General features: G+C 42.3%; 1 protein-coding gene across 1 annotated transcript in view; it reads right to left on the bottom strand.

Moving 5' to 3' along the window:
• JAZF1 (JAZF zinc finger 1) overlaps positions 1-25,317 on the bottom strand; it is a 156,455-nt gene that overhangs the window by 120,867 nt on the left and 10,271 nt on the right. Inside the window, exon 2 of the mRNA XM_082749999.1 lies at positions 17,057-17,129. The gene's annotated coding sequence lies outside the window, so the exon portion shown is untranslated. The remainder of the gene's footprint in view (positions 1-17,056; positions 17,130-25,317) is intronic.

Here is a 25,317-nt window from a genome sequence, read left to right on the forward strand (position 1 = left end):
CAAGAAAGGGTTAAAGAAACTTATAGTAAACCCATACATAGGCAAGTATGTACCCATTAAAATGATAATATTGCTGAATTTTGAATGTATAAATAGTTCCACAATGAAATTTGTTTAAAAAAAGGAAAGTATGGGGCGCCTGGGTGGCTCAGTGGGTTAGGCCGCTGCCTTCGGCTCAGGTCATGATCTCAGGGTCCTGGGATCGAGTCCCGCATCGGGCTCTCTGCTCAGCAGGGAGCCTGCTTTCCTCTCTCTCTCTCTCTGCCTGCCTCTCCATCTACTTGTGATCTCTCTGTCAATAAATAAATAAAATTAAAAAAAAAAAAAAAAGGAAAGTATAAAAATGGAATATAGAGTATAGCTCATTTATATATATTTTTTCTGTCTCTTTCTATATGAACAAATTCCACTATGGAATTATTTATGTTAATAAACATATACATATTATATATAGAGAGAAGAGAACACAAAATCTTGGAAGAACATAGGCCAAAATGTTAAAAGTGGTATTTCCTTTGCAAAGGGGAGAAATAGAGGTGATTTCCATTTCTTTCATACATGACATTGATACATACATCATTAATAATGAGAATGAACTATTTGCAACATTTAGGATTTCAAAATGGTCTGAAGAATGTTGCCACAAAAACATGTAAAGTCACCCCCAGCTTAATAAATAAAATGCCAGGGCACCTGGGTGGCTCAGTCGATTAAGCATCTGCCTTCAGCTCAGGTCATGATCCCGAGGTCCTGGGATCTCTCCTGGGATAGTGTTCCCTACTCAGCGTGGAGTCTGTGTCTCCCTCTCCCCCTCCATACCTTGTGTGTATACACTCTTTCCCCGTCTGTCTCTCAAATAAAGTCTTTAAGAAAAAAAAAAAAAAAAAAGAAAGAAAGAAAATGCTAACAACTAGGTAAGCCCTGTCTCTATTCCTTCCTACGATACTTCTGTCCTCAGGGATAACCACGATTCTGGATTTTGGAGATGTCCATTCCATGTACTTTTTTAGATTATTATTACATAGGTATTTATACTGAGGCACATTGCTTTTTTTCACAAAAAAGAAAAAAAAAGCTGTTTTCATTTTTTGAAAAGAGAACTTTGACACAGCTGTGGCATCCTTTGGCTAGCTCTGGGCCATGGTCCACACACAGATACAAGGGAATCTGGGAGGGCAGGAGTGTAGACCCAACAGGCCCATCTGACAGGCCCATCTGCACCCTGTCTGCTCATCCCTCCCTGAGGCATAGACGGGAAGGGCTCAGGACACCCTCTGCATGGGTGCAGAGGAGAATAGAGAATACAGGGACATACCAGTTTTCTGACTGCCTACTCCTTAGGGTGATAATGGGAGGGATTCAACAGAGTCACACTTTTCTTTGTAAAAAGAGGAACTGATGTCTTATCACGCATATTTGTGGGTTCAGATTAGCAAGGGTTTAAAAAAATCAAGCAATCTAGAAAAAACAAATGATAAAGCAAAATTTTATAAATAGTTCATTTTTAAACATGTAAATAAACTCAAAAGCACTGTCTCTGTTCATGAAATCTAAGTGTTATTTCAGTTTTTTATTCTTTTAGTGTTTTTATAGAGCAAAAATAGAGGTACGAGGGATTGAGAAGAAATTACTCTAAGTACAACTATACAACAACCAGAATACTAGACGTGGAGTAACTGACAACACAGAGTATTGGGGGGTACGCAAAGCAACCGAAGTCTCCTACCTTGCCTACAGGAGAGTTCAACAGCTTTATAAAACGACAGCTAAATACACACTACAGCATACTTCAGCAATTCCTGTTCTAGTAACACACCAAGAAACATGAATGCTACCCCCATGATAAGACTGGTCAGAATGTTCATGCTCCTTATGATAGCAAAGACCATTAACAGAATGGACAAATAAATTTGGTAAGTCATATGACGGGGTACTAAGCAATGAGAAAAACCATAACTTGTACTAATACATCCAGTAATATGGATCAGTCTCAGAAACATGTTTTGTTTTAAGATTTTATTTATTTGAGAGAGAGAGACAGAGTGCAAGCGGGGCCTAGGGGAGGAGCAGGGAGAGCAGCAGCAGGAGGAGAAGCAGGCTCACCACTGAGCAGGGAGCCTGATGCAGGGGTTGATCCCAGGACACTGGGATCATGACTTGAGCTGAAGGCAGTCACTCAATGGACTGAGCCACCCAGTCACCCCCAATCTAAAAACATGTTGAGAAGAAACGAGACAAGTAGAAATTAAAACAGAAGATCACCTGAAACCCTAATTAACTTGCTCTGCCAAAACAGTGTTATCTTACAATAGAATGAGACCTGTTATTCACATTCACATAATAAACTTATCCACAGATGGGAGAGACAACAGCAAAGGGTAAAGCTCTGTTATTTTGAAGCTGGGAAGGAAAAAAAAAAGAGAGAGAGAAAGAGAGACCTATAGCAGGTAGAATTCCAAGGCCAAGATCTGGCATTTTTATATTCAACATCTTTTAGGGGCTACGTAGGTGTTAGGCAACTTCAGGAATTAGAAATTAAAGGGCTTTTCTACTCTGAACTAAGATTTGGTATTATAAAAAAATACATTCATGCCCCTTTAAAAATCTAAAAAATAAGACTTTGATACTGTAGCCCTAGAGAAATCTGTGCTAAAGACCAGGAAAAGAACTTTTTTTTAAGGGGTAGGGAATTAAGGGCATAGTGTACATTATTCTTTTTTCTTTTTTTTTTTTTTTTAAGTCTACATTATTCTTAAAAACATTTTGGCTTTGAGTTTTTAAAAACATGGCTGCTGTCTAGCAAAGATTAATGCAATATGGAAACCAGCTTTTCATACTTGTTTAGCCCAAGAGAATTGTCCATCACTGAATCTGCATGGTGCTGAACAGCACAATAAAACAGGCAATAAGGAGCAAATGTCTGTTTGGGCACAATGCAGAACAAGTCTAAGCACACCTTGCAGCTTAGCTGCTTCCAATTAATCTGTCCCAGTACTGAAAATGAAAAAAATAAATCAAGTTTGCACAAATAATGGATTCTATATTTCCTGAAAGTCCACAGGACAGAGGCCCCTGTGGCTGCCGCGCCTGCCCGAGAGCCATAGCACTTTCTCTAGGACACCACTTTCTGCTAACCTTCATCTGGGCAAATGGCAAACTTGGGAAGTATCTGATAGAAAAGAGGCAAACAGAGAAGTTACCAAGGTGATGCCGAGTTTTTCCCGAGAAGAGCTCTAACTGTTGTTCAACCCTCTCACTGTGTAAAAAAAGATGGAATTGGCTAAGTCAGTCACAGGCAAGAAGAGATGTCCACAGACACTGCCGAGAAGCCAGGGACTGCTCCAAAAGCCAGATGGAATCTCTGGCCTCAGCATGCTGAATCCTATCTCGTTAGAGGAGAGAGGCAGTTGGCAAGAAGGGATTTTACACTAGCCTCGCCATCTGTAAATTACACAGGCGCACATCGTCACCTAAATCTCTGCAGAAATTTCAGCTATCACAGAAGGTGGGAGCCTGGGAAGGCTTTTCTGCAAATCCTTCTGTTTGTCGAATATCACATGTTTATGGCCTTAGCAACGGCATAGAGTGGATTGATAGTCAAGGAAAATGCACTAACTCGAATCAAGCCAGGGCAAATGCCCCTGGGACAGGAATGACATGAGTGCAATGACCAGGGACTAAATGATCACCTGCTTAGGGTGGAATGAAAAACGCTCCTCACCTGTTGTTTGGTTTTTATCAGCAAAGGAAGACAAGGACATAAAATACAAGCTAGCACTTAAATTATTGAAGTCTGGTAACTCCACCTGGTTTGCATATCTGATTAGAGAAGTCTGTGTGTGCTAATTCTGAGCGGTAGGTTTTAAAAGGCAATGTGTGCACACACAAAGATAAACTCAAAATGGATGAAAGACCTCAATGAGACAGGACTCCATCAAAATCCTAGAGGAAAACACAGGCGGTAACCTCTACGACATTGGCCACAGCAACTTCTTTCAAGACATGTCTCCAAAGGCGAAGGAAACAATAGTGAAAATGAACTTTTGGTACTTCATCAAGATCAAAAGCTTCCGCACAGCAAAGGAAACAGTCAACGAAACCAAGAGGCAACCCATGGAATGGGAGAAGATTTTCACAAATGACACTATGACAAAGGGCTAACATCAAAGAACTATAAAGAACTCCTCAAACTCGGGGCGCCTGGGTGGCTCAGTGGGTTAAGCCTCTGCCTTCGGCTCGGGTCATGATCTCGGGGTCCTGGGATCGAGCCCCGCATCGGGCTCTCTGCTCAGCAGGGAGCCTGCTTCCCCTCCTCCCCGCCTGCCTCTCTGCCTACTTGTGATCTCTGTCAAATAAATAAATAAAATCTTTAAAAAAAAAAAAAAGAAAGAAAAAGAACTCCTCAAACTCTACACACACAAAATAGATAATCACATCAAAAAATGGGCAGAAGAGAGGCACCTGGGTGGCTCAATGAGTTAAAGCCTCTGCCTTTGGCCTCTCTCTCTGCCAATTTGTGATCTGTCAAATAAATAAATAAAATCTTTAAAAAGGGGGGGGGGGGCAGAAGACATGAACAGACACTTCTCCAAAGAAGACAAACAAGTGGCTAACAGATACATGAAAAAATGTTCATCATCATTAGTCATCAGGGAGATTCAAATCAAAACCACTTTGAGATACCACCTTATATCAGTTAGAATGGCCAAAATTAACAAGATAGTAAACAACAAGTGTTGGAGAGGATGTGGAGAAAGGAGAACCCTCTTACACTGTTGGTAGGAATTCAAGTTGGTGTAGCCACTTTGAAAAAAGTGTGGAGGTTCCTCAAAAAATTAAAAACAGAGCTACCCTATGACCCAGCAATTGTACCACTGGGTATTTACCCTTAAGATATGGATATAGCATATGCATCCCAATGTTCATAGCAGCAATGTCCACAATGGTCAATCTGTGAAAGGAGTCGTCCTTCAACAGACGAATGCATAAAGAAGATGTGATCCATATATACAATGGAATATTATTCAGCCATCAGAAAGGATGGATACCCAACTTTGCATCAACATGGACGGGACTGGAGGAGATTATGCTTAGTGAAATAAGCAGAGAAAGTCAATTATCATATGGTTTCACTTATTTGTGGAGGATAAGGAATAGCATGGAGGACATTAGGAAAAAGGAAATATGAAGGAGAGGAAATCGGAGTGGGGGACAAATCATGAGGGACTATGGACTCTGAGAAACAAACTGAAGGTTTTAGAAGGGAGTGGGGGTGAGGGGATGGGTGAGACTGGTGATGGATATTAAGGAGGGCACACATATTGCATGGAGCACTGGGTGTTATATGCAAACAATGAATCATGGAACTCTACATCAAAAACTAATGATGTACTGTATGGTGACTAACATAACACAATAATTAATTAATTAATGGCAATGTGTGAGAGACAATGGAGGTGGAGATTAGGAGACACTGCCCTCCTCCTGGACATGCCTGGATTGTGCACAGCTTTGACAGAAATCCCCTGACTTCTTTTTACCTTAGAGTCTGGGCAATCCCAAAGGACAAGAGGGCTGTATGACAAAAAGATATGGGAGTTCAAGTCCCAAGTCTGCCATTTACTTGGTGTCTGTGAACTTGGTTATTAAGTCACTGAGTTTGTCTGATCCTTGATAAAAATGAGGTAAGAACAATCTTTTATAGTAGAATCATGGCTCAATGGAGAAAATGTGTGATTTTATAAGAAACCAGCATACTTTGAAATACTTGTGAAGTTCTTTGTAAAATAAAAGGGGTTGTTATATACCAATTAATTTTTAGGATTTGCTTTTGCCACCTATTCCACACAGAGCAGCCTGATGACACATAAACTATGTTCAATTTTAATGGGAAGTACAGCAAGAGGAGGAGAAGTTACGAGGACACAGAAGAAAAAGCAAAGACCTTGGAGTTGCATACATTTGAGCCCACCTCTAAAAGCTACTTAACTGTGACACCTAACAGAGGTGTTCTTAACCTGGGGTCTGTGGACCCATATGGGCCATCGGTAGGATTCAGGAAATCTCTGAACTTGGATTAAAAAGACAACTGACATTTTTACCTCCAGGAACCTCTAAACTGAAACTCTCACTGAAACGTAGCATTCTTTTCAATAACGAGTCTAGACAACCGGTCACAGTATTTTCACCGTACCTATGACTTTGCATCCACAGAGGTCACATATAATTTGATAGAGTATAATTGTAACAGATGTCTGTAAATATTTATACTCATCACTAATCTGAAATTGTGGAGGCTATGAACCCAGCCTTAGGCTTTCTTAAAAAAGTTGCATATGTTACCACACCACAAATGTGTAATTTTAATTTTTTGATGAGCACATTTTAATATAAATCATTTTCTTCATAATCCTATGTAGTTTGGTTTAAGAATTTAACAGTATTTTGGAAAACCATCCATAGGCTTTTACCAGCTCTCCAAAGGAGTCCAAGACATTAAAAAGGTTAAGAGCTTCCATTGCCTTCTTGGGAATTGATTAAGTGTACAAGGGAGCAAAGAGCTGTGACATAAGGTCACTATGAGATTACAGAGGACATAGCCAAACACATTGTCCAAAATAGTTTCCTGTATGACACATTTCATTCTTCCTTTGCATGACAATTTCCAAAAAAATTTAGCATTGGTCTTCTAATTAAGGTGAATGCTTTCTTATGACTGGACTCCTCATCTGTTCAGGTTGAATGGTCCTGTGCTGCTTGGGATGACATAGCTGTATGGCTGTCCTAAGTCCATGTCGCTATTGTTGGAAACAACCTACACAAAGACCTGAGGTGAGAGTCTACCCTGCGGCTGAGGAGGGAGAGGTCTTTCTGGGGACATAAGGCTGACCTCGCTGCACTACTCTGAGCCAGCGGCCAAGTTCTTGGCTATGGTGGCGGAAATGAGAACAAGTTATTTAGAAACTGGGAACACAGAGCTATTTTAAAGCTTGCCAGTGAAGGGGCCTTCAAAGGCAAGACTAGTCTTTAGGCTCAACATAATGAACCTCAATGTGAGAAAATTAAGTAATGTTTCAACTTGAGTCCCAAATCAACAGTCTCAGCAATATGAGAGTATCCCGCAAATGGGAGTGTGCTAGAGCTATGGAGGGAAGATTCATGGCCTTCTTAATTAACTCCGAGGTGCTGCACATAAGGGGAAAACGATAAATCAAATAGATTACTGCCAGCGATCTGAATTTCCAAATGAAATAAGAGAGGTATAGTGCCTTGAGTCATTTTGTAAATGTGTATGGTGGGTGGGGGGGAGAATCTCCAAGGTCATCCCTTATGTTAAGATTTGCCACTATGCACAACAGTCCCTTATTTCAAGTACTTGACATACAGTCAGGTGTGAAGAGGCAGGAATTAGGAAGACGAGTAAAACACATAATGGAAGGGCAACACAATACACACACATATACACACACACACAACTTTGTTATTTGCACATTTCTTCAAAATGTAGTTATTGAAAACCTATGTGTAACAGGCACTGTTCTAGAAGCTAAGGATATAGTGATGACCAAGACAGACAAGGTTCCTGCCTACAGGGAGCTCATACTCTTCATGGGGGAGACAGGTATTCCACAGAAACAATCCAAAACAGGAAGTCAGAGGTTCAAGACAGTGGCAAGGGAAGCATTCAAGAGGTCATTAGGGTGCAAACATTATGAACTTTGTGCCTGGCTATTTGAAAACGGGAAGAAAAGAGAGGGCAAGCAGATAGTCCATGCTTCCTAGACTAATGAATGAACAGGTACCACTAAACAACACTGTAAATCCAAAAAGGAGAATCAGTTTCAGAGACAGGTGTGAAATAATGGACCTGGCAGTGGATGAGTGGAGCCCATCCTGCACATTCCTGTGCCAGTAAGAAGAGGGCAATTAGAAACAAAGACTGGAGGAAAGCTAGGGTTACGGGCTGGGGAGTCCTCTCCAATGAGGTACTCATGGAATGGAGTGAATATACACAGATAAGCAAAATGATACGGGCACAAGTTAGGAAGAAGCCTCCACTTGTGTAAAGAAGTAGGAAAAGAAACGAGGACAGAAAAGTTAATGGGCACAAGACAAGAGTTTCTGAAACAAAGTAGCCAATGCCATCAAATGCAGGTAGGCCAAGTATGTGAAGGTATCAAGGAAAATGCCTTAGCTATCCATGAAGAGGAAATGGGCAGGGAATTCTTAGAACAGACAAGACCCTTGGGTAGATGTGCTCTTACAAAAATGAAGCCAGAGGAGAGGGATTTTGAGCCCACCAGGCTAAGACACGGGTGTATAGCATAAGCTGTGATGCTGGCTTTGAACAAAGGGAATGAAGAGAATGTGGATGAAAGATCCAGATAAATTTGGAGATGATGAAAAGGGAAATTGAGGGTGGACAGAGAAACAGTCTTTATATCTTCTCAGAACAGGAACTGAGAACACCTGGTAAGGGGATCGGAAAGTCCTTTAGGAACTTGAGTATAATGGGTACACTTGAAATTGATGGTGGTAAGTTTAGCAAAGTTTTAACGTGCGATGAAAAAGGATTATGGGACAATCTTGCAGGCCCAGCTAAGGTTGGAGAGGATGTGTTTGTGGTGGGATGAGTCCCATTGCTAGGTGCTTTTCTATAGTGACTCTCAGCAGCTAGCCTGAGTAGAGAGGCACTTGTTAGTTTTATCTGAGGCTGAGTGTAGATAATGCATGAGCAGGGTCAATGGCACAATGGAATTAATCAAGGTTGATAAATCCAAAGTCAATACCCGGCAAGCAGCCCAAATAGGGAGGCAAGAAAGGAAGGTCTGAGCCACTAGGTGTTTCAAGATCAACACAGTGCCGGGGAGAGAACTAAGAGGCAGCACTGGACACTGACCAACATGGAAATGTCCCAGTTGGAAATACTGGAAGTAATCTAGCTAAAAAGAGCAGAAGACATGAACAGACATTTCTCCAAAGACAATACAAAAATGGCCAACAGACACATGAGAAGATGCTCAACATCACTCATCATCAGGGATACGCAAAGCAAAACTACAATTTTTTTAAACTAATAGATTATCACCTCACACCTGTCAGAATGGCGAAAATAAAAAATAAAAAACACAAGAAAAAACAAGGTTGGGGAGGATGTAGACAAAAAGGAACCACCATGCACTGTTGGAACATTACTCAGCCATGAAAAGAATGAAATCTTGCCATTTCCAATAACATGGGAGGATCTAAAGGATATAATGCTAAGTGAAATAAAAGACAAATACCATATGATTTCACTTATAATTGGAATTTAAAGTCCTTTTTTTTTTTTAAGAGACAGTTGGCTGTGTTTTTTTTTTTTTTAAAGATTTTTATTTATTTATTTGACAGAGAGAAATCACAAGTAGACGGAGAGGCAGGCAGAGAGAGGAAGGGAAGCAGGTTCCCCGCCGAGCAGAGAGCCCGATGCGGGACTCGATCCCAGGACCCTGAGATCATGACCTGAGCCGAAGGCAGCGGCCCAAACCACTGAGCCACCCAGGCGCCCTTATAATTGGAATTTAAGAAGGAAATGAACGTGGGATGAACCAAAAACCACGTGTTTGTTTTTTTTTAAGATTTTATTTATTTATTTGACAGACAGAGAAAGAGAGATCACAGGTAGACAGAGAGGCAGGCGGTGGACGGGGAAGCAGGCTCCCTGCTGAGCAGAGAGCCTGATGTGGGGCTTGATCCCAGGACCCTGAGATTATGACCTGAGCCGAAGGTAGTGGCTTAGCCCACTGAGCTACCCAGGTGCCCCATAAAAACCATATTCTTAAATATAGGGAACTGATGGTTACCAGAGGGGAGGTGGGTGGTGGGGATTAAGAATGCACTTTTCATGAACACTGGGTATTGTATGCCATTGTTGAATCACTATATTGTACACCTGAAACTAATATAACACTGTGCGTTAACTATACTGGAAAAAAAAATAAATAAATACTGATGGTAGACAAAGAAAGACTAAAAAAATGGCCAAATGGAGAGCTGCATAAGCAACCTGATTTCAAACACCAATGCCCTAAGAACAAACTGGACAACAAAGAAGTTATGCAAGGAGCCCAGAGCCTAGCGAGCAATCATATCACCAAGTTGTGCCAAGACTCCCCTCTCTCACCATGTGTTTTGTGCCAGCAGCACAGACTAATTCTGCTGAAGCAAGCCAAAATGTCACATAAGGGTTCTTTCCAGCTTTCCAGTGTCCCTTGAGAGTACACGGTTTTTGCAAAACACAATGAGCAAGCCAAATCAGGTCAGAGATATTACAAGGAAAATCTGGCAGGCAGCCATCTTGGCTTTGTTTCAACTGATATTCATAAAAAGAAATCTAAGAGCATGCAACATGTTTACGGCATACATTAGGCCACAAACTTCAGTATAGGACTGGGGCACAGAGAACTTCAGATCTGGTGGACAAAGGAGAAAAATAGGAAAGAATGTCTTGTATTGTAATAAATACAGACTGCTCTCAGAAGACCACAAACAGGTGGTTTCATTAAAAACAACAACAACAAAAATGAAACCTACTGCCTTTAGAGTAAAAAATAAATAAAATGTTTCAGTATTGTTTGTATAAAATAGAAGGTCATTGCACACTTAGCTAATTACAGCTTTTTATTTTTATGAGGCTATGACAGACTATAATCTAACAAAAATGAGTCCAACTGAAACAGCGAGAATGATGGTTTGGGGGAATTAGGTGAGGTTTTGGAGTGGGAATAAAAGTGGGGAAAAAGGAAGAAAGCTTTCATTAAGCAGTTTATACTCTGGTAGGAGGATTAAAAAAAAGAAAAAGGCACCCAGACTGATTTTATTTCCATTCAAAACAATCTTTTATTTAGTGTACCTTTCCTTCGAGTTCTTGAACACATTTATGATTGCTTTCAAGTCTCTGTTTCCTAAAACTAACATCTGGGCCATATCAGATGTTAGGGAGGGTCTTTATTGTCTAAGGATAAGATTTCCCTGCCCTTCATGTCTGGTAATTTTTTACTGTATATTAGACATCATCATACCAGATTCATTCCTATTTAGACTACTGATTTTTGTTCTGGCAGGCCGTTCAATCTCAGGCTGATTATGTTGAGTGTGTAAAGACCTAGATTTATACCTTCTTAGGCAAATCTGTGAAAAGCCCAAAGTGTATCCCAAGAATATCTAAATTGTCAGGACTCAACTCAGAACTTTGTCTCTCTGAAGATGGTGCAAAGGCTTGGTTTTAGGTGTTGTTAGAGTGGCTCTAAAGCATGCTACACTTAAGCACAAAATTCTTATTTCTAATATTTCAGTTAAAAGAGTTAGAGTTAGTTAAATGGAGGTTAACCAGTTATTCCATGCTGGCTGGGCTGGAATGCAGTGCCTACCAGCCCCACCTCTCCTCTGTTCTCATGGTTTCATTCTCACCCATGTACTTGCTGCCCTTTGGGTAAGATTCAGTCTTAGACAGCAAATAACATGTGCAGCCCACCCTGAGCCACGGACTCATGAAGGACCCTCATGCACACTTCTGTGCTTCCCTTCTGCACAGATCCCTCATTTCTAGTACCCCTGTGCTACAGATTCCCCATCTCTAGTCACCCCACCACTGATCTGTCTTCTGAGCATGGTGGGACTGCTGTGCTGTGTACGTTCTAATGTACTCCCGTGTTAAGGAACGTACTCCCTGAGTGAGCCAGTGATCAGAGGGCTCACCTCATGTTTCCTTTCTCTCAGTCTTTACTGCCCATTATCCAAAGCTGGCAAACCATTATTTCATAAATTTGTCCGTTGTTTATGGTAGGGAACTAGCAATAGACACCACTTAATAGATCTTAATAGCTCTGCATTCCATACAAATGCTGAATAAAAGTACAACATTCCATTTTTTATCATGTAGCCCTCCCAATGCAAGTGAATACCAGAGGGTCCTGATTTCTCACAGAAGCGTCCGGAGAGTTCCTGGAATCATCTATTTCTTTACTCTTTGACTCAGACACAAATTCACAATGCATTCATTCACTCACTCAATAAATACTGAGAGTCTACCATGTGCCAGACACTGTTCTGGGGATTGGGGACACAGTTGTGGGAGACAGAAAATGTCCCTGCCCTCATGGAGCTTATTTCCCGGTGGGAGTTGTTCTGGCCCCACTCCAAAGCAATGCTTCCTCTCTGCAGTTGTTCCTCTAATTACTGACTTACTTGATAGAAAAGGGTGCTTGCATGAGAATATGGAAAGATAATTTGAAGACCTATGCTTATAGAACACTATGTCAAAGACACAGTTGCAAGTGTTTAAGTGTATGAATTAACACTCAAAATAAGAGAAATGTCATTAGAGAGGAGCAAACAGAGCCTGAGACTTGTCAACCTACTCACAAAGCTCATGAATGGCAGAGACAAGACCCAAACCTAAGTCATCTGACTCCTCCCATATTATTTTTTAAAGATTAAGTAAGCTCAGGGTGCCTGGGTGGCTCAGTGGGTTAAGCCGCTGCCTTCGGCTCAGGTCATGATCTCGGGGTCCTGGGATCGAGTCCCGCATCGGGCTCTCTGCTCACCAGGTAGCCTGCTTCCCTCTCTCTCTCTGCCTGCCTCTCTGTCTACTTGTGACCTCTGTCAAATAAATAAATAAAATCTTTAAAAAAAAAAAAAAAAGAAAGAAAGAAAGAACAGCAAGCTTTCCTGAATAAAAAGGCTTCAGAGTTCCTCGGGGAAGTTGAGGATCTAGGTGAAAGTGACAGGATTCTAGCAACCCCCTGCTGGTGCATGCTAGTCCTGTCAGATGCTTCAAGAAAAAGTGCTCTGCAATCAGGTCCCTTCGAGAAACATATTTTCTCTTAGAGATTTAAAATGCATAGCAGCAAAGGAAAAGACCTGATAAATGCTACTGTAAAGAAACCCATTTTATTTAAATCAGAATTTCCCAAACTTAATTGGCCACAGAATCATTGGTGAGTAAATGAAGTGTGTGTGAGAGAGAGAGACAGACAGACAAACAGACCCAGACTCTTGCAATTGCTGTTCCAGGAAACCCATTTTAGAATTTGCTATTTTAATAGCAAACACGAAGCTAACTAAAAATCCATTTTCAGAGGAGGTTAAACCCACTACTGAGGCAGAATGCATGGTCTTACAAAGAGAATTTGAGTAGAGCAGTATTTCAGATGAGAGAAAAGATTAAATGTTTATTAGGTAGTAAATGTCAAGGAATTGACTGCAAGAAAGGTAAGAGTTTGTGCCGAGGAAGGCTATGCCTTGACAGCTTACCCCAAAATGATATCCTTAGTTGAAAAATTGAAATTAAAATGAAATTTCTAAATTAAGAAAAACAATTTTGTAGCAAAGATAGTACAACTTGCAGCTGAGGTTTACTAGGTCTTTAGGTTATCTCAGTTACCCATCCAGGGAAGTCACAAATTACTAATATGCTCTCTTGTTCCCTCAAGGCAGCAACCTGAACCAATCACAATAGCCTGAAGGAAACTGCCAGGTACAGGCTAGGGTTTCTCATCAGCCTTTTTATGGAGACTCACCTGACTTCACCCTGCAGCTCACCTATCACTTGCCTATTGGAGGATGGGAGTGGAAAAAAGTTTCTGCCCCATGCTCGAGAGCTCCGCCTTTTCCTCCTGCGAGGGAGGGTGCACCTCCCCAGGACCATAGAGACCTGCTCCAATAGGATGTTCCTGCCACACTCAGATTGCTCTAGGGGTCCCAATGTATCATTTAGCAGTTACCGATCACCTCTCTCCTGGCAGGTTTAGCTCCTGCTGTCTCCTACTATTTTATCTTATTAGGTTGCTACCCTCCAGTTATCTACAGCATGGCACTATACTCTGATCTTTAGGTCTCTTTGTGTCCCCTCTGCCTAGCCTTCAGCTTGGGTCATGATCTTAGGGTCCTGGGATCAAGCCCCACATCCGAATGCCTGTTCGGTGGGGAGCCTGCTTCTCCCTCCCTCTCTGCCACTCCCCCTGCTTGTGCTTGCTCTGTCTCTCTCTGTTAAATAAATAAATAAAATCTTTAAAAACAAATGTTTAGCACAGAGCTCAAAGCATAAGTGTTATGTTTGCTCTAATGTATTTTTTTAAGATTTTATTTGAGGAGAGAGAGACAGAATATTGAGTGAGCAGGGGGAAGAGACAAAGGGACAGGGAGAAGCAGACTCCCCGCTGAGCAGGAAGCCCAACTCGGGGCTCAGTCCAAGGACCTCCACGACCTGAGCCGAAGGCAGATGCTCAACCGACTAAGCCACCCAGGCACCCTTATTATTTCTTCTAGTCTCTCTCATTCAAAATCTTGTAGCCTTTTCTTTTGACCTTTATACTTCCCAGGTATATGAATATTATACAGACTCAGTAATTAAATTTCCTATTACATGGAGGTATCATTGTTCCTCGTATCACAAAATTAACAGAGCAATCTATCCTTAAAGTTCATATCCATCTCTCCCACCCCAAACTGTTCCCACAACCCTAATTCATTCAGTCTCTCTCATTCTCATAAAACTATTTATATTTTAAAATTTGCTCAGGTGTTGTAACAGACGCACTTTTCAAGGAATTAAAGGTTTGTCCAACACATTGTATTCAAGAGAGTAAAGCAATTTAAAATAGGTATAAATAAAGGCTCCAATTTCCACTCAGTTCACTTTAGAATCCAAAAAGCTAGCTCCATTTTAAGGACCCAGAGTTTGGACCCAGAGTTTGGGTCCTTAAAATGGAGCTAGCTTCCAGTATTTGGCAATGTTCTTGCCAAAGGAAGTTTCATCTCAATTTTGAGATGTCCGAAAGTACATTAGAATTGTATAAATAGATACAGGACCAGAAAAATATTCTTTTTCCGTCTTCACTGCTCAGCAAAATTAGACTATTTTTCCCTGAGGTTGGAGGGGGAAAAAAATCTTTTATTTGTTCAACTTTATTTTTATTAGTACTCTTTTCTGCTGTGTTCAGGATATTGCTGTCAAGCTGACTTTCTCTCCAGTTCCCTAGCCCTTATTACTCTTTTCTTGAATCTTGTATGGGCTTCATGTGAGTTCCAATGTTTCCCTTCAGCATTTCCCTTCATGTAAATTCCAACGTCTAAGGGACCTAAGATTCCTTTCAGCCTCTCTCTCTCCCTGTGGCCAGACTTGACTTCCTCCTCAGAGCTACCCATGGCTCAGCTCTCTCATTTACTAGGTGCTTATCCATCACCTACAATACCCAGAGTGCCTATCACACGTTAAGTACTACATTACCAACGCAATACCAACCACAAATGGATCGAGTGAGAAAGGTTGTTACGTGGCAAGTCTCCATATGCAATCCTTCTCTTCACCTAAAGACCAGCAGCAAGCCCACCCATCCCCTCGAAGGTCTACTCTGCGTCATCTGGGCTGGGATGTGGTGAATTCAGAGTTAAGAACTGTATGTTCACATTGCTGTTTTTCCTATGCCAAGATTCTCTGGGATTTAGGCTTAGCCTACTGCACAGTTTATGCAACTGTCCTACTTGATTCAAGTGCTCTCGTGGTTTTTTGTGTGTGGCCCTTGTCCCTATTCTTTGTCTTCTTTTACAGTCCCATGTCACACCTGGCAGAGGATTTCTTTGGTGAGGAACCCCTGCTGCCTATATGGCTGGCAATATGAACACGACCAAATGTGCAAAGACGATTCTTAGCACAATAAGGTTTGGTATTATAGGAATTTGAATACAAACAGGTAGCACTCTACCCAAAACACAATAGCTGTACTACTAAAAATTCCTATTCGATGCCAGTTAATCTATAAGCCTACTGATCCTCTTGCCCAGTATTAGTAGGTTAATTAACATATCACATACACATAATTCTAATGTATAATCAAGGACTTTTCCAAACCCACGTTTATTACTGGAAACGGGTATTGTGAGAAATCCAGGTAAGCACGAACACCTTCATGTGTATCAGAAGTGATTCTGAAGGTGTTCTACTTCGAGTGTTTTTAAAAATGAGGGGCAGGGAGTTCCCTGCCCCTCAGATTCTTCACATCACTTCTGGGCAAGGCCAGTAAGCAGGAAATCCAGAGTCAATAGGCAGATAGAGGTTTATGTTCATGAATCATTTTAAAAACATGCTTTATAAAAGAACTTCAAATGGAATAAGGCAACTCCAACTCAAAGCTCTCCAAAGATTTAAGTAAGTTTTCCCCCAAAACGCCTAGAAATGGAACAGTACAGATAATTCATTCCCAGTTTTCTACTTCAGACCCTGAATCTCAGTTCTGGTACCACGAAAGACAGAAACCAATCTTTGCCTCATAAAAAAGGGACAGTTGATAGAAAATTATGCACTGAATTATCAGCAGAGTTTTTCATTCTCATTAAAAGCCAATCCTGCCTTTTTCTCTTTGGGGGTGTGGGTTTTCTTAACATACGTTGATTTTAGGTTGTCTCCAGAAATCACGGTTTCCTTAATTAAGTTGGCTGAAACACCAAGTCCTCTTTCAGACCTGATAGATCAAGTTCTAAGTGTTCCCTCAAGTCATGCTCACAAGTTCGGTTTCAGTAAAAACTCATGTTATGCTGCACAGATGGGGTCGGTTGCTAACAATGTTTTTTACAAAAAATGAACTGCTATTAAATAACTTTGTTATTATTTCAGTTTGTTATATCCTGATATATTCTGATATTCCAACAATGTTCTGAATTCATAAAATACTTCTTCACCCCAGGATTTTAAAGTTTCAAACATAAATTCATTAATCTCTCAAACTGCCTTATGAAGTCAAAAGAGCATACACTAACTCTACATACAAAATACTTCTAGAATGAGCTTATAAATCCGTCATGTTTTCAGCCATATGCACAGAGAATACAGACCCATACCTCTGCAATAGAGAAACGTGAAAATTCTGTATAGAGGTGCATGTTAAATATTTTAAGACAGCAAATAATTTTTTCTTCTCTGTTAAAAAGATACATTAAAAAAAAAAAAAAAAAGCATGTGGCAGATACTGCAGGGTAAAGCCAAAATACGAAGTTGCTATAAATTCTGAAAATGGCTTACCTATTAATGTAACTGAGGGCAACATAGGTTGGCTGTTGTAATTCTTGTTTTTCTAAAACACGTGGATCTGTATCTGTAATAAAAACACAATTATGATTTTTCAGCATTTGCATCAGAATATTTGAGGGTGCCTCACATAAAGAAATAGGGGCTAACAGAGAAAAAGATTTAACAGTCCTCTTTTTAAAGAAAACCCAGGCAGCAAAAGCACCATCATTTGTTCATTCATTCATAAATAACAAGATATTACATTACTTTTCAAGGGAATTCCAAACATCAACAGTGATAAAATGTCCATCTGTCACACAAACTCTTGCACAATCCCCCTCATAAATATTGGTTTTCACTGCTTACAGTTACAATGTTGGCATGGTTTTTGGAGGGTAATCGGCCTAAGAAAGAAAGTCTCTGTTAATTATGCTCACTTGAATGCTGGAACAAATTAGTTGCCGTTGGAAAGCTCCCATCAATTTGAAAACCTACAGAGTATTGTTCTTGCTCACTGAACACTTTTCTGGGTTTGGATTTACATTCTGGAGAGCAGCTCCTCTCCTTTTTAATTGTATAATGAGTTTATTATAACTTTTTCTAGACTCTCAATCAGGAATTCCCATGCTGGTTCAGAATCTACAAATACCACATTCATCGGATGGGCTTTCCCCCCTGAACAGCGCGGTTTCAACACCATAGCAACCTTCGCCGATGGGGCCTCTCCAACATGGCACACAGACAAAATGCACTTTTCACAACTAGAAATGCGTTCTCAAGCTTCTCACCTGGAGCAATGCTTGCACTAAACACATGTAAAAGCAATGTTTATATAAGAAGACTATAAAGGGGGAGAGCTGCACACGTTTTCATTTTCCTAGAAAAAGGCTCAGACACTTCACGCAGATTTCTTTTCATTATAACCTCATTGAAAACCATCTCGTTATTAGAACTCTTCCAGCTGCACTTGGCAATAACACCTTCTTTGATGTCATGACAGATGTTGTTTCAAGCGCCTTTGTACAGGAAGTGTATACGGCACGTGGTCGATGTAAGATACACGAACTCCAAAGCACATTAACAGGTGAGGGGAGGGTGGGGGGTGCAGGCACAGTGGCAGAGAGCACGGGTGGCAAAACGAATAGCATAAAAATCAATTTACGATGCTTTTGATTCCCAGACTAAAACTAGGCGGTAGTGGCAATTTTATTCTTGGTGTTAAAGTTAAGACTCTCATGTTCACTTTATTGTTTTTCCTATGCCAAGAATTTTAGAGACCTACTATTCAGAAATCCCGCTTCCTGGGTCTTTGCCACTGCAGGTCCTTGAAAGCCAAATTCTGAAACAAGAGACAAAGATTCTCTGATTGACCCCACCAAGTCGGGTCTCAAGGTTTTGGCAGGGAGAGTGAGAACGGATCAGTAACTCAGCATTTCCTCCCCCTCCTGCAATGATTACATATGCAACTGAGGCTGTTTGCAGATCACTAGCCTACAGATACAACCCACGGTTCTCTACATACTGGAAACCACTCTTCAAGGGAAACTTAGTTTTTAAATACAACCTTTCTTTACACCCATCTAAGTTTGCTGTGACCCCACAGCATATCTGTGTTTCTGAGGAATGCTTTGTGTCGTTTGCTAGAGAGGAGTCAGCAGAACAATGCCCACCAGGGAAAGGTGTTTTATCCCCAGAGTGGTCCATCAGAATGCTGGGCAAGCCATGTGTGCAAATGGTGACTGACAGACCAATCCTGCAAGGTGCTTAACAAGGTAAGAAACAAGAGATTGGAAACAAAACCCATCAGAACGAAGAGGAAGATAAGAAAGAACAAGACAATGATTGCAAAGGTCTGTGTGGAAAATTTCTGATCACAAGACACTTTGACCTCAGGTAAAGCATCTGATGGAGACAGTTAGCTTTGGAGACAAGGGCCTGAACTTGACTCACTAAAGCCTGTTCCTTGAGAGCCATCTGGTGCATGATTACACAACGTGTATTATTTTGAAAGAGCACCATTCTGAGTCTAAAGTGTGTGTTTAAAGGGGAAAAGAGTTAGGAGGCCAATAAACGTTTTTATATCTTCCACTGTTGCCTTTATTCTTGTAATTGAGGCTCAGTCTTTTCCCCCACAAATCATCCTCAGAAGCTTTATTTCCAAGTTATAGAAGTTCTCAACTATTTTAAATACTGCTTCTCTAAGCCACCTTGACTTTTCTTTTACCAGGTGTGTGAGGAGGTATACAGACAGACATACATTTATATTATCCTTTTTCCTCTCTTCACACTCCAATGCCTCTTTGGGGAAGGGGGAGAAGTACCTTATATAAAATCCTTTAGTTCTCCGATGCTCAAATGAATGGTGTTGGCCACTGACATCCACACAAATTACACCCTGTGATTTTTCACTATGTTTGCATTCTAGCCACAAAGCAAGGTCCTGAAATACTGTTTTCTTCCTTTGTTTCACCACTTTCTATAACCTATGCTAGACTGAATGCTCACATACCCTCAAATGAGCAGTGGTGAAATGGATTTCAGAAGCTTCCAAATGCCACCCCCTCAATGACAAAAAGACCTATCTGGCAGCACTACAAGCAAGGTTCTCTATTTCTAGAATGTTCATTCTGGCAACCACAAGAAAGCAGGACTTCCAGACAAATGCCCACCAAGCTCTCAACATCTTTTTCAGATTAAATGTTTCCTTGGGCAACCTTGAGGACATTCATTAAAGCTTCAAGTTCTTAAAAATGAAATCAGGCACTTGGTGCCCACAAACCAGGAGAAGGTCTACGCAAGTGCTACCGGAGGGACGGCATCAGCTGCTGGTTGCAAATAAACATCAGCCCTGTCACTCGCTTCCTGGCTGACTAGTGTGCTGTGAGCGTAACTCACCATTTTATGGATTTAATGACGCCGGTGAGCACTCCGCATTCAGTACAAGTAGAATAGCTGCCTTTATTATTTCTCCCTCCCTGACAGAAAAGGGACTGCCTGCTGCTAGAAACTCCCTACAGGAAAGGATTAGAGCAACAAGAGATGAGGATTTTCACAGCGGGACGATGACGTGCCCCTCAGGAACACGGGGCGTCCACAGTCCGTGTGAGCTGGAGATTACCGAATTCCACAAAAAGAATTTCCTTCTACCATGTGCCATGCCACAGAGAAATGGTCTGGACAGGACGAGATGGGATCTGAATGGCAACGGCTGGAGCCCACAGTGTCGCAGACAGCTCTCTCACTTGTTTGTTTACGGTGCCAGTAAAAACCTGAAACTGGAACATCAGCTACCACGGATTCCACCAGAGAAGAGCCCGCCCCGGTCCGTGGTCTGTGGGGCGGGAACGCTTGACTTTCTTCATGGCCGCGGGAGGCTCCTCGAGCTGGCAGTCGGCAGGGCAGCAAGCCTTCCTCCCATGTGGCTGGCTGTGGCCACACAGAACCGCCCTCCACCGCTTTTAGAGCACTGAGAAAGTGAGAAGATGACAGACCCACACTTCTTCAGTGGGGCAGGGTAGAGCCAAAAAAAGCACAGAAGAGATTCTGGTTTTCTGGCTCATGCCATCCCCTGCATACTCACAGATTTCAAGCGGACTGAAGGCTAAGAGAGTTCCAACGTTAAGATCTGTCAGACCCCAGTGATAACAATCTGTCAGCTTGCTTCCGTTTCTAAAATGTCTTCTAAAATAGATGGCAACGTGCCTCTTCTGGCATTGCCCCCTCAGGCAAGGAGCTTAAATGCTCAGGTGCATTGTAAGGACTACACATGGGTACGAAATGGAAGACTTCGGTAACTCGCGGGGTGCTAGGGACTCGTGCTTCACAGACTCACCCGAATGGCAAAGGGTTCAACGTCACAGCACTAGCTCCCACGACTTCTCAGGTGCTGGGTGGGGGGCTGGAGGGAGGCACAGCAGATGGGAGGAGAGACAAGGAGAGGACAACTTTCAGACCCTTCTCAAGAGGAAGTGGGAGTGCAACATGACCAGGGAAAGGCCGCCCAACTCAGTCAGCCAGGCTCATGCTCCTCAGCTCTGCTGTCTCTGGTGTGGGAAACCAATGGCAACCAAGAGGATTTGTGACACATACTGAACCTTTTGTTGTACTATCTTCAAGCCAAAATGAAAACCATTAAGGTCATTTACTGGGTTAACAGAGGGTAATTAATAAGCTCATGGGATTTGGCTATGCCTTAGCTAGCCTACACTGTTAGGATTTTATAGGCCTGAATTACTTATAAATTTAAGAAAGTGAAAAACCAGCTGTCCTACCTCTCAACAAGACTAACGAGGCCTCTGTTAGCAATGAGCTATTTGCAGGCTGAGAGGGAGCAATTGCGGAAGAGGGGATATCATGTCCTCCAGAGAAGGCTTTCTTCAAATTCTGCGTCCTTCCAATGCCAGGCTCTTTCCTCAGTGTGTACAGGGGCAGTGAGAAATGGAGAGGATGTGGGTGGGCAGGCACTGGGCGACTGGCAGGGCTGGAAGACCCTGGAGAGGCAAAGGCCCACCCAGTCAGATGTAGGGTTTTGAAGATCCGGGCTGGATACACCACTTTCCTTTGGACTCCCTCCGTAATAATTAATGGACACAGTCTGTTCTCAGTCTTCTAATAGTTGAACTCCTAAAACCACAGATGTTAGTTTATTCAGTGTGGCCTTCCACAACGCCGCTGGCTACATTCACCACATCTCCTTCTCTGTACAGCTACACTGCCAGCACCCTGCCTTTATTTCACTCCCCACAGAGGAATCCTCTGGGTGTAGCCTTTCCCCCCTCCACACTTCTCTGGGGTGAGGAACTGTCTCATGTCCTCTCACCTTTCTGGCGCTCAGCCCAGTGCCTCACATGTAGGAGAATACACACTTACTGAATGTGAACGCTCACCATAAAGCCAGAAGGTGGAACTTCTGGTCTACTGTGGCAAACAGATCAAGGGCATTGGCTGCTGTCACCATCCGAGGCTTCACTAAAGTAGAAACAAGAAAACTCCCTGGGATAGAAGGGGAGACGCCAGCAGACCAGTGATTTCAGGCAGGCATTCAGAAGATGGAAAAGCCCTGCAGGAATGAAAAGTGACCAGAGAGTAGGAGCATGTCTACTTTCCCTTGGAGTGGCTGTAGCTGGGGAGACCCAGGAGCCAGAAGGTGAACCCGCTGCGGAAGCCCTGAGAGGCTCTGGCTTGGAGGTGCCAAGGGAGGCAAAGGGCAAGGAAGGGGAAGTTCAGAGCAGAAAACTGGAAGATTGTTTAATCGGTTGATTAGCCAGAGACACTGAACCAGGAAACCAAACACGGCAGAGGGGGAGAAGCGAGAGACCAGGGCTGAAAAGGGCTTACTACCACTGCTTCCAAGAACACTGGCAGTTAGAGGATTCCTTTGATTATGTGGGCACAGAAAGACACCACCTGATGCTGACTTCTGGTAATTCCCTGCAGTTACGTCCATGGTCAACAAGCCTCATCCGCGCCTCTATCCAGAGCCTCTGGCCAGCCTTCTATTGCTTCGGTCTTAAATGGCAGCCAAGAACAGCCAAGGAAGGATCATTGGACACTGGAGGGAAAGTTGTGAAGATGAACAGGATACTCAGTAACAATGGTGGAGGAGGGAGATCTGACACAGGAGCAGAGCAACAGACTTGGGAGGTCAAGTGACATGGCTGTTCACATAAACCCAGTGAGTGGCAGGGCTAGGACCTGAAGACCAACATCCTGAGTGCCAGCAGGTAGCATTCTGACTTTTCAAAAGGCTGTTCATCCTCTGAAGTCAACTCATTGCTACTATCTGTTCTAACCCTGGACTCCACAAAGACCATTTTTGTAGCTTTCTTAAAAAGCCTGGCATAGTTCTGCTTCAACATTCACTCCACTTTCAGGACAGAATTTGATGAACCAACAATTTACAAAGACCAACTTTTAATTCACGGCTAGTTTACTCTAGCTGCTGAAATAAATATTTCTTGTTGGAAATGCTCCTTTCAAAAAAAAAAAAAAAATCCTACAATTGCACATAACCAGCCTTTGAGTGGATCAACTTTTCCTTAGTTTATAGACACGTCATTTGAAACTTTTCCCAAGCCATAATTTCCATTACAGGGCAGTCAGTGGAAATTACAGTGAGAGTCTTGCCTTCCCAAATTCAATGCGAAATCCAGATACACTTAAGTTTTGTTGTAAACTTTATGAGTTAAATATCTAAAACTCGGGGACACTGTACAGCACAATAACACCACCTATTAAAGAAAAGCATTCGTGCTTACATTTGTAGCTGGAGTTTTCCCCTACAAGTAAGTGGATAAACATTTTTTGACCATTTAGACAATGCTCTAGGAGGCCGATTCATACACACACATGACATGCTGCAGCCTTCCCAGTTTCAGGCACGGCCAGAGGGTTCACGTTATTATAAATAGACAGTTCTGACTGCGATGCTTTCTAACTCTTTACCAACACATCAAATTCCTAAGGTCATTGAAGACACCCTGAAAGTCACAGCTATTTGTTCCTAAGTGGGAGATGTGTAGGCCTGATATCTATGACACTATCCGTCCCTGCTCTTTGATGGTGACAGACTGTTACCTGTTACAAAGGGACTGGCCAGAGACCATCGTGAACACCAGGTATGCCTGTGATGTGCACACAACCTGTCTCTGTATACAGCAGCCCTGGAGACTGGAGTGCTAGGATTACATATTAAATTCTTTCAAACAGGAATATGGAAGCCAAAGCTTGGTCCCCTTTAATCCTTCATGCAGGGGTGTGTGTGTGTGTACACACAGACCTACATATCTACTTTCCGTAGAAATGAACCTGAGGATGGATCCAAATAGGATGCCACACAGAAGAGCACAAAGGAGCATCTATGTCACCCCTGGCCAATGGAAGGGCCTTTAATTAGCAGGCATCTGGAACAGAAGATAGCTGCTGGTAGGTAAGGCTAGGGTACAAGAGAAAAGGATGAGGCTCTGAAGTTCTTTCTTCAAGGCTGGGAGGGAACTGTTTATACAAAGACACCTCCATTCCTTTTGCTTGAGACTATTTACTGAAGGAAATCCTACCCATCCTCCAACGCATTGGCCTACATGCTACCCCCACCATCTGCTGTGCTATCCATATTTGCAAATGTGTTTAAACACCCCATCGAAATGGAAGTTCCTTTAGGGGACCAGTCCTTAGATGCCACACACCGTGAGCCCACTGCTCTGTAAAAATAACCACTGTGTGTTTGGATGTATGCTGAACACATAAATGCACGCCCTGGATATGTGCAACACAAAAGATGTGAAGATAAGCATCCAGCTCAGACAATTCAACTGTAAGAGTCAGACAGACAGGAGAGGAAAACAGATCCATGTAAAATAACCGTGTCAGTATACAGAGACAGTTACATGAAAAATTTACCTGCAAATGTTCAGAGGGCAACAAAATAATGCAAAATTAGAATGGGGGTACAGATAGGGCTAATTTGGGAAGGACTTACTGATGAATGGGAACAGAGTTCGGTTTTAATCAGAGGGAGGCAGAGGGAGTCATTCACAGGTAAGGTTAGGGAATCTAAAAACCTAAAAACAGCATTAAGTTTGAAGCAGAAAGTACAGGCGAGAAGTCTGTAGGTACTACGGGAAAGCTGTAGGGCCAATATTCATTAGTTATAGAATATTTATGGAGGGGGCACCTGGGTGGCTTAGTGGTTTGGGCTGCTGCCTTCGGCTCGGGTCATGATCTCAGGGTCCTGGGATCGAGCCCCGCATCAAGCTCTCTGCTCCGCAGGAAGCCTGCTTCTCTCTCTCTCTCTCTCTCTCTCTCTCTCTGCCTGCCTCTCTGCTTACTTGTGATCTCTGTCAAATAAATAAATAAAATCTTTTTTTAAAAAAAGAATATTTATGGAGGAACTTTCAAAGAGTGGTTCTCAACTGAGGGCAAATTTATACCTTGCCCACCCCAGGGATGCTGGGCAATGTCTGGAGACAAGAGGGGTACGGGCTCCTGGTATCTAGTGGGTAGAAGACAGAGATGCTGCTTAAATGTCCTACAATGTGCACATGGGACAGCACCGCCCTTCTCTTCCACCTCCCCAACAAAGAATCGTCCGGCTTAAAATGTCACTAGTGCCAACATGGAGAACTCCTGCTTTAGAGGGACATGAATGTTATGAGAAATGGAGCTGTTGCTACTGTTACCAGCAGATGATAATTTTTGTTATTATCTTCTATTGTCTGAACCTAGAGGCCAAAAGGCTATTAGGAAGGTGCAAAAGTAGGATAAAAGAGGTCCTT

This window comes from Mustela nivalis, assembly GCF_964662115.1.
Source record: "Mustela nivalis genome assembly, contig: HAP1_SCAFFOLD_462, whole genome shotgun sequence".
NCBI classification, from domain to species: Eukaryota; Metazoa; Chordata; class Mammalia; order Carnivora; family Mustelidae; genus Mustela; species Mustela nivalis.